Below are 7,797 nucleotides of genomic sequence, written 5' to 3' on the forward strand. Positions count from 1 at the left end.
ACATTCTAAAAAAATATGTTGGACAGTTTCTCTGGAGCCGAGGTATTGCATTGAACTCATTACACTGATTTAGTGCAGTATTTTTGCAGTATTTTTTGATGCAACTTTTCTACTTCTGTTATTTGCTGTTGTTTCTAAAGAACATTCATAATGATATTACAGCTTTCATTGATTTATTTCAAACTTGAAACTTTGTTTAGCCTGTAAGGTGTAAAAAAAAAAAAAAAAAAAAAACGATTAATCGAATCGTGGTGTATTCTTGAGTATCGAAAATAATCGAATCGTTGGGTCAGGAAATTGATACTGAATCGAATCACCATGATGGATGTCATTTACACACCTAGTTCTAACATGGTGTTGCATATAATTACTAGAAACACACCAAGAATAGCTGTGAATTAGAGGTTAATCAGCTCTGTGTGATCTGGATCTATAATCCACATCCTCAGCTGGTCAACAGTTCTGCTTCCTTCCATCAGTGAACATCTGTCTGCTTTATTCTAATAAACAGGTTAGTTGCTGGTTAGACATCATGATGGTTCAGATGAAACTGATCCCAATGAAATAAACACTGTTCAATATTTTAATCTACAGGACAGTGTCTGTAGGGGAATCTCATATTTGTAATCAAATATAACTAGGTCTACATCATCAGTGTCGCCAACAGCACAATGATTTATCAGACGATAACTGATCTGTACAATGAAAATCGCTGGATGAGCTGGAACGTTGTAGAAAGCAACAATATTTATACAATAATGACCATTTATACGATAATGAGCATTATTTATTTGGGGGAAAATATAACTCAAGCGATCTCTCTCTCTCTTCCGCTGCAGACACGCAGCCAGCATCCTAAGTCTGCTATGAAGTTGGCAGTAAATTCACAGATTCGGCTTTTCCGGATTAATAACTCGTCGGTGGATTATTTATTCTACAAAACGGAGAACTCTCTGCAACCACAGCAAGGCAAACGGTGAGCTACAACCATAGTTTCCTAAAAGCCAGTCTCTTATCGTGCTTGGAGAATTACATTGGACCCTATGGGGAGCTCACTGCTCCAAAAATGTGCAGGAGGAGCGAGCTCTGCAAGTTGCAAAATAATGAGAGAGAAATATTCAAAAGCATCACCAAGGAGAGTTGGATTATTATCAAATTTATTGGATTCGAAAATAATACTTTTATGAGGAATTTCCAAAAGTCTAAATGACAAATGGAACCTCTAATCTATTATTAGAATAAGTATAAAATGAGCAATGATTACACTATAGATCATTGTAGTGCCTCCAAACTTGTAGGATACATAGATAAACTGATCTAGTTCATACTACAACTCTTACTTTGGGAATATGTGCTAAACACCATTTTTTTTTTTTTTTTAGGTTTTTTTCATTGTTATTATAAGCAGGCCAGGTCTGTTTTCTTTGCAACAGGAACCACAGCACTTAGCGTTGTGTTCACTGTACAAAGTATACCTGTTGCAAATGCAGGAAGGACTCACCTTGGGTTTGTAAAAACTGCTAAATGAGACAATTGTAGCTTCATATGTAGTGCTTTTCCTTGGGTAGAATAAATGTTACTCCAATACTGAAAACATACTGTCTGTCATTCTCTAAGCTGAAATGTTGAATTACATGAAAAGGCGAGAACAGACAAAATACATTTATTCTCTAAGTTTCTTTCACATAGTGAGCTTTGCAATATAAATGAGTCTGTTGGTAAATGGACAATATAGGCTCTGCCTTGTCTTGTTGGAAAATCATGGTTATGACCAGTTCTCAACTCAGGAACTAGGACCCGTATGATATCTGGTTGTTCAATAGGTTTGCCTAAATTAAGGATTTAGATATGACTTATTAGGATATTCCTGCAAAAAGGTCTGATGTTGCAGGGGCAGGTAATGAAAAGTGTTTGGAGCATGCTCTGGTTCTGATGCCAGTTTGTTTGAGCCTTTATCCAGCCTCGTGCAGAAGGGCTGGTAACATCACAGGTTATTAGCATTACAACAAGAACACTTAGCAAGGTAGAGTGAATACACAAACTTGAAGAGGGGAGGGGGGCTTGCAGGAAAACTGGAATTCTCCGGGACATATAGTGTTAAAACAGATATTTCTCAAATGAAATGTTTTATAAAGATGCCAGATAGTTGTGTTACATTTCTACAGGCATCTGTGTGGACATTCTTGGCAGTCTTTCTAAAGCTTTTATGTTTTGGGGGGGTAGTGATATCAGGATTATATCGTAACACCTGAAATAAATTCATTGTGACATAGGTTTTGAACACATCGTGTTTAAAGCTTGGGAAATCTTTTTGTATCCAAATTCAGCTTTAAACTTCTCTATAACAGTATCTCTGACCTGCATGCTGTGTTCCTTGTTCATGATGCTCTATGTGCTTTAAACAGACCTCTGATGGTGCTTTCAGACCAGATGCGCTGGTTTTAATAAAAAATTCCTATGCAAACCGGGCGGTGAAGCGGCCAGGAGTGAACTCCGTGCGGTGAGAGCATTCACTGCTCCTCTCACCTCGTGCTACTAGATAGAGCTCAGGTGTCAAACAGCAGCAGCACATGGAGAGAGAGAGGAGCGGTGATCGCTGAAGTTGAACAGACCTGAACTTTTCTTTGAAATCCTCACTTAAAATGGAATCCAGAGAAAATGTGTTAAAGCCTAATGTCCTAGAATCTCCTAAAACGCTGGCATAAGCTGAACTTTCTATAAATTGTTTCAATTTTGTGCATATATATAGCGTATGATAACGAGTGTAGAACTTATGTCCAACGACAGCCTAACATATGCATAACGCACGGCAGCATTATGTCCATGAAATGTCACAATCCAGTGTCCTGAGGGGGGCAGCAATGTATGGAGAGATTTGTGCCATCATTTTGGCGCGCGCTCAACTCTGAAAAACCCTCTCAACACACTGTTCTCGCACTCAGTTTCATCTCTGCGCGTGCTCGGATCTGTCTCTGCTCCCGCTCGACCTGCTCTCTCCGCGCTCAACACCAGCTGTGCTCTCGGCTGTTTCTCCGCTCGCTCGACTCTCTGCGCTCGCGACTTCAGCAATGTATGTAAATGAACCAAACCATCAGCCAATCACGCTCAGCTTCTTTTCATCCAATGAAAGCATTCGTTCCAAATACTACATCCGGTTACTGATCGCTGATTCTTTTACCTGATTTAAAAATAAATTCTGGAACTAAAACAAAACACCATTCCTAATATTGGAATATTTTGAAGCATCCATAAAAAACGTAACATATCCATAATATTTTCTATATATTGTATAACCATACTTGAACCTGAAATATCCTCCTTATTTTTCTTTTAAAACAGCAAATTTAAATCCATGTCAATAGCAGGTAAAAGAGATGGATGAGGCAATGATCCAATAACTGTTTTACTGAAGTTTATTTGAGATAATTCAAGCACAGCTGGTGTTGAGCGCGGAGAGAGCAGGTCGAGCGCGAGCAGAGACGGATCGGAGCACGCACAGAGATGAAACTGAGTGCGAGAACAGTGTGTTGAGAGGGTTTTTCAGAGTTGAGCGCGCGCCAGGCAGTTCTCACTGCGCGCGCGCCAGGCAGTTCTCACTGCGCGCTCGGATTGGTTCCTGCGCGCTCAAACCGATGGCACAAATATCTCTCCATAGTAATGCACCCAGAGGCACTTGGTCTGCATAAAAAGATTTCTTTGATCGCAGCATTAACCTAGCTGCTGCTGTTTACCACCCGCCAAAAAAAAACAACAACAAATAAATAAAAATAAATAACGTTTGCAGTTGCAGCAGATTCAGGGTTTTGTTTGTTAGGAAGTTTGTTGGTTGTGGGCGTGAACAGGAGGATCCATCACCCTCACCCTACAACTGGAGCAGAGTCAAACTGATGAGATCCTGCTGATGTTGAAGGACAGCTGGTACGTATCTCAGCCTTGCTGGATCCTCCATCTGTTGTGGAACCTCTGAAGTCTGGATGAGTTATGAAGGTTTCCTCTTGTGAACCCCTTTTATACTAAAACGCTGAAAATACGCCATTATACAGTAGCTGGAAGTTAGAAACACGCTCAGCGGTCGTCTGGAACATGTCAGATACGTTGATATGCATTGGAGAGAAGTTCTTGATAAGTTACGCATCAGTTATGAACAAGTTACTCGGAGGTTTAGGATAAGCTAAACACCACGACTTATGAGGAACTGGTACTTAACTTATATCAACGATTAGATAACTGACCTGTAACTTATGAGCATACGCTGGCATACGTCGATGTACTGGCCATATGTTGACACGCTTCAGCGTGCTCATAACTTATCCAACATATTCCAGCGTTTTTGCCAGATTTTTCGTACGTCAGACATACGCTGGTCTAAATCATCAATGTGTGAACGGGGCTTTAGAAAGGTAGAAATAAGGAAGGCTCTCAAGAGGTATTAAAGTGGCTTTAAAAGAAAACCACTTAAATTTAGTACTAGAAAGACTGTTGAACATCCTCACTCACCTCCAGCACAGACCCTGGTCTGTCACTGCTCTCTGCCCAGCATCTGTGCTTTCTGAGGGGGTAGATTTTTTTAATTATTTTTTTTCTCCTTTCAGAGCTTTTGAGGCTTTTCCAAAATCTCCAAGGCGATTCTGAAGTTATTCATAGAAAAAAATAGCAGCAGTTTGATAAGTTTTACCTGTGCTTTTATTGTGAAATGCTGAAAGACAGCGAGACCTTGACAGGAAATGACATGGGGTTGCCAGGGGCAACAGCAGGTCCAAAGCAGAGGGTCTGGGAGGCTGGTGATTAACTAAATATTAAACAATCATTCCAGCCACTAAATAAGTTGAACATGTCCAATATTATGTTACATTACGAGATTGACGTGATGATATAAAATAACTTTATATCAGGAAATGAGCGCAGCACTAGTCTGCTGTGATGGTGACGTCATCGAACATAAATAAAACTTATTCTATTTTAAAAACCAAATCAGCAAAAAAAAAAAACAGTTTTACCTGCACAAATGAAGTAGCAGTGAGAAAGTAGATAATTTTAATTTGGACCTTAATCAGGGGGATAGTTGACCTCTGGGTGACCTAAAAACAATCTTTAAAATCTCTGAAACAAAAGCAGCACACTAGCCTAATAAACCAGACTAAATGTGAGATTAAATGTCATTTATTCTGGCCCCGACAAATGAGAACAACCTGCTGTTTTTCAAACCATGTCTCTGCCTATTGGCCAATGCTCTGACCAATGAGAGCAACTGACTGTGACGTAGTAAGCACCACAGAAAGCTGGTGGGGGGGTTTACCTGTCCGTGAAACAGCGAATACATCCTTCTTAATAACGAATGAGCGTAGAGCCTCTTCCTGCTCACGTTTCAACAAAAACCCCAAGTCTAATCCTTCCAAATTTGAGGCAATAATGCAGGAAAAAAAGATGTTGGCCGCTTGCAGGTGGGGCTAGTGTACTAAGCTAGCAGCACACATGATCTTTTAGTTTTTAATGTTTTTTATTTTTCCAAATGATGATTTTAAATGCAAAAACCTGCACTAAAGAAGCACTAACCATTCGGTTTGAGTTTTTTTTTTAGGTCAGTGGGGTTTCAGCTTCATGCAGCTGAAGCTCCTGCAATTTGATGATGCGGTCCAGGATGTAAACACTGCGTCTGAATGTAGAACTGTGAAATACCCACGGGGCCCAAGTGTCCCTCTTGTTGATTCTTAACAAGAAATTAAAATTTTGTATCTTTGTGTTTGAAGCTTGAAATGTGGAGCAAGGTAGAAAAGTTCAAAGGGGCTGAATATTTTTGCAAGATACTGTAAATCTGGGATTTGTTTGGAAAACGTCAAATTCAGGCAGCTGACTTGTTCAACCAGGCCAGGCTTAACTTGTAGAAATAGAAAGCAGCTGTTTCCTTCTGTGAGGATTGGGCAGTGATCAGTAACAGGAAGACTTCAGCACATGGTTACCAATCTGATCACAGTGAGACGGTTATACTGTGATTAAACCTCAGAGATGAAGCTGACTGCTCTCCTCATCCTCTTAATGAACTATATGTGGAGGAAAAACGGCAACTGCAGCATATTTTGTTTAACTGAGGATTTTTTTTTTTTGGACTTTATAAGAGTTGGTTTAAAACTATTTAATTTCTAGCAAAGAAATCCCCATATTATATCCAGAATTAATATTTATTATCATACTGTTTATTACAGACACAGATGAAAAGGCACTTAGACGTTCTTGAAATATTTCTCTCCTCTTTCCTCCTTTTCCAGCCATCCAGTCAAGATGTGTATTTCTGTGTGTTTCTTATATTTCAGATTTCAAAAAATCATGATCTTTTTTTTTTATTTAGATTATGTTCAGGATTTTTATAGCATTTTATGGCAGTTTTTTTTAGATTATTATTAAGCTTAAGTGGGTCAAATGGACGAAAATGATTTTATAGTGAAAGTTTATTTTTTGTTAATCAAGAGTTAAAATAATCTTTTCTATACCTTTCTTTAAATAAAGACGCCTATAGAGACTGCCTCAGCCTCAGTTTAGTTGAATTTTTTTTTTTTACCCGGTAATTATCAAAATGGAGAAGCTAGAGGCTAAAGAAAAGTAATTTAGAATAGAAAAATCCCTTTATTGTCCCACAATTAGGAAATTCTGGATTGTTTTAAAACTATTTAATTTAGCTGTTATCTGTAGGTTTTATTGCTCTATATTTTTAAGATGCATGCAGGGTTTAAGAAAACAATGGAATGAACACAAGCCAGTGATTTTTTTAAAAATTTTTTATAGTACCAGCAAGAATGTGAAGCTGTTTCTATCACTCCTCTTTGATTCATTCAGGAGGGAAAATCATTTCTCTCCAAAGGTTTTTTTCCTAATCTCTTGTTCTGATATTTACGGGTTAAATCACATGATGTTCGTAGATGTTTATATACAGCAGACTGTTCATATTGCACTATTTACCTTCAAACCAAGAACCATATGCTCAAAATTAGTTCAATAAAAAAAAATAAAAAATTCCACTTAAATTCTCAGAGATTCTCCTTGTAGGATGTGGGCGCAGCCCCCAGTGTTCCCACCTCTAGGATACTTTTTTGATGTTTTTGAGCCTCACTGCTCTTCTTCCTTCCCTCCCTGCAGAGCCCAGTGATCAGCTTTCAGACCCCGGATTTCTGTGTTGAATGTCTTCCTGAATGTTTCAAAGGTCCTAAAGTCAGCAAAGGAGTAGCTGTGTGATGTTATTTGGATCGTTTTTAATACCATACAGCAGCTCAGAGGCTGGAAACTGATCAACTCCTTCATTTATCCTTAAACTTATTTAAATTTATTTCATGTATTTATATATGAAAAATAGATTTCTGCTGATTGTTTCTTGTTAAACAGATTCATAGATTTCTGATCGTCAGAAATGGAAATCCACAGTAACTCTGTAAACAGGAAATAAACTCTTCAAACTAAGAATAAATACTAATAATATATTTAGGTTTGGTCTTTCTTATAACATAGAGTCCCTCTACTTCAGCTGCAGTGATGTAGATCCCCAGAAAGAACTAATATTATTCTACTGTCACTATTGTCTATATTTACATTTTTGATTTATTTATCAGTTTTCCTTCAGAAGGAGGATCTAGTTTAATCTCGTCCCTCTAGAGGACTGTGGTGGAGCTGTCCCAGTAAACACAGCCCACCAGGAGCTTCCAGCTCTCATCACCAAGCAGCTCCTTCTAGCTTCCAGCTGCTCCTCCTGTTGGTCACCAGGTTCTAGCAGAGAGGACTGTGGAGGAGAACCTTGATAAAGCTGTTCTCTAT

Source organism: Cyprinodon tularosa, unplaced genomic scaffold (genome assembly GCF_016077235.1).
Source record: "Cyprinodon tularosa strain WSP-4 unplaced genomic scaffold, ASM1607723v1 ctg641, whole genome shotgun sequence".
NCBI lineage: Eukaryota > Metazoa > Chordata > Actinopteri > Cyprinodontiformes > Cyprinodontidae > Cyprinodon > Cyprinodon tularosa.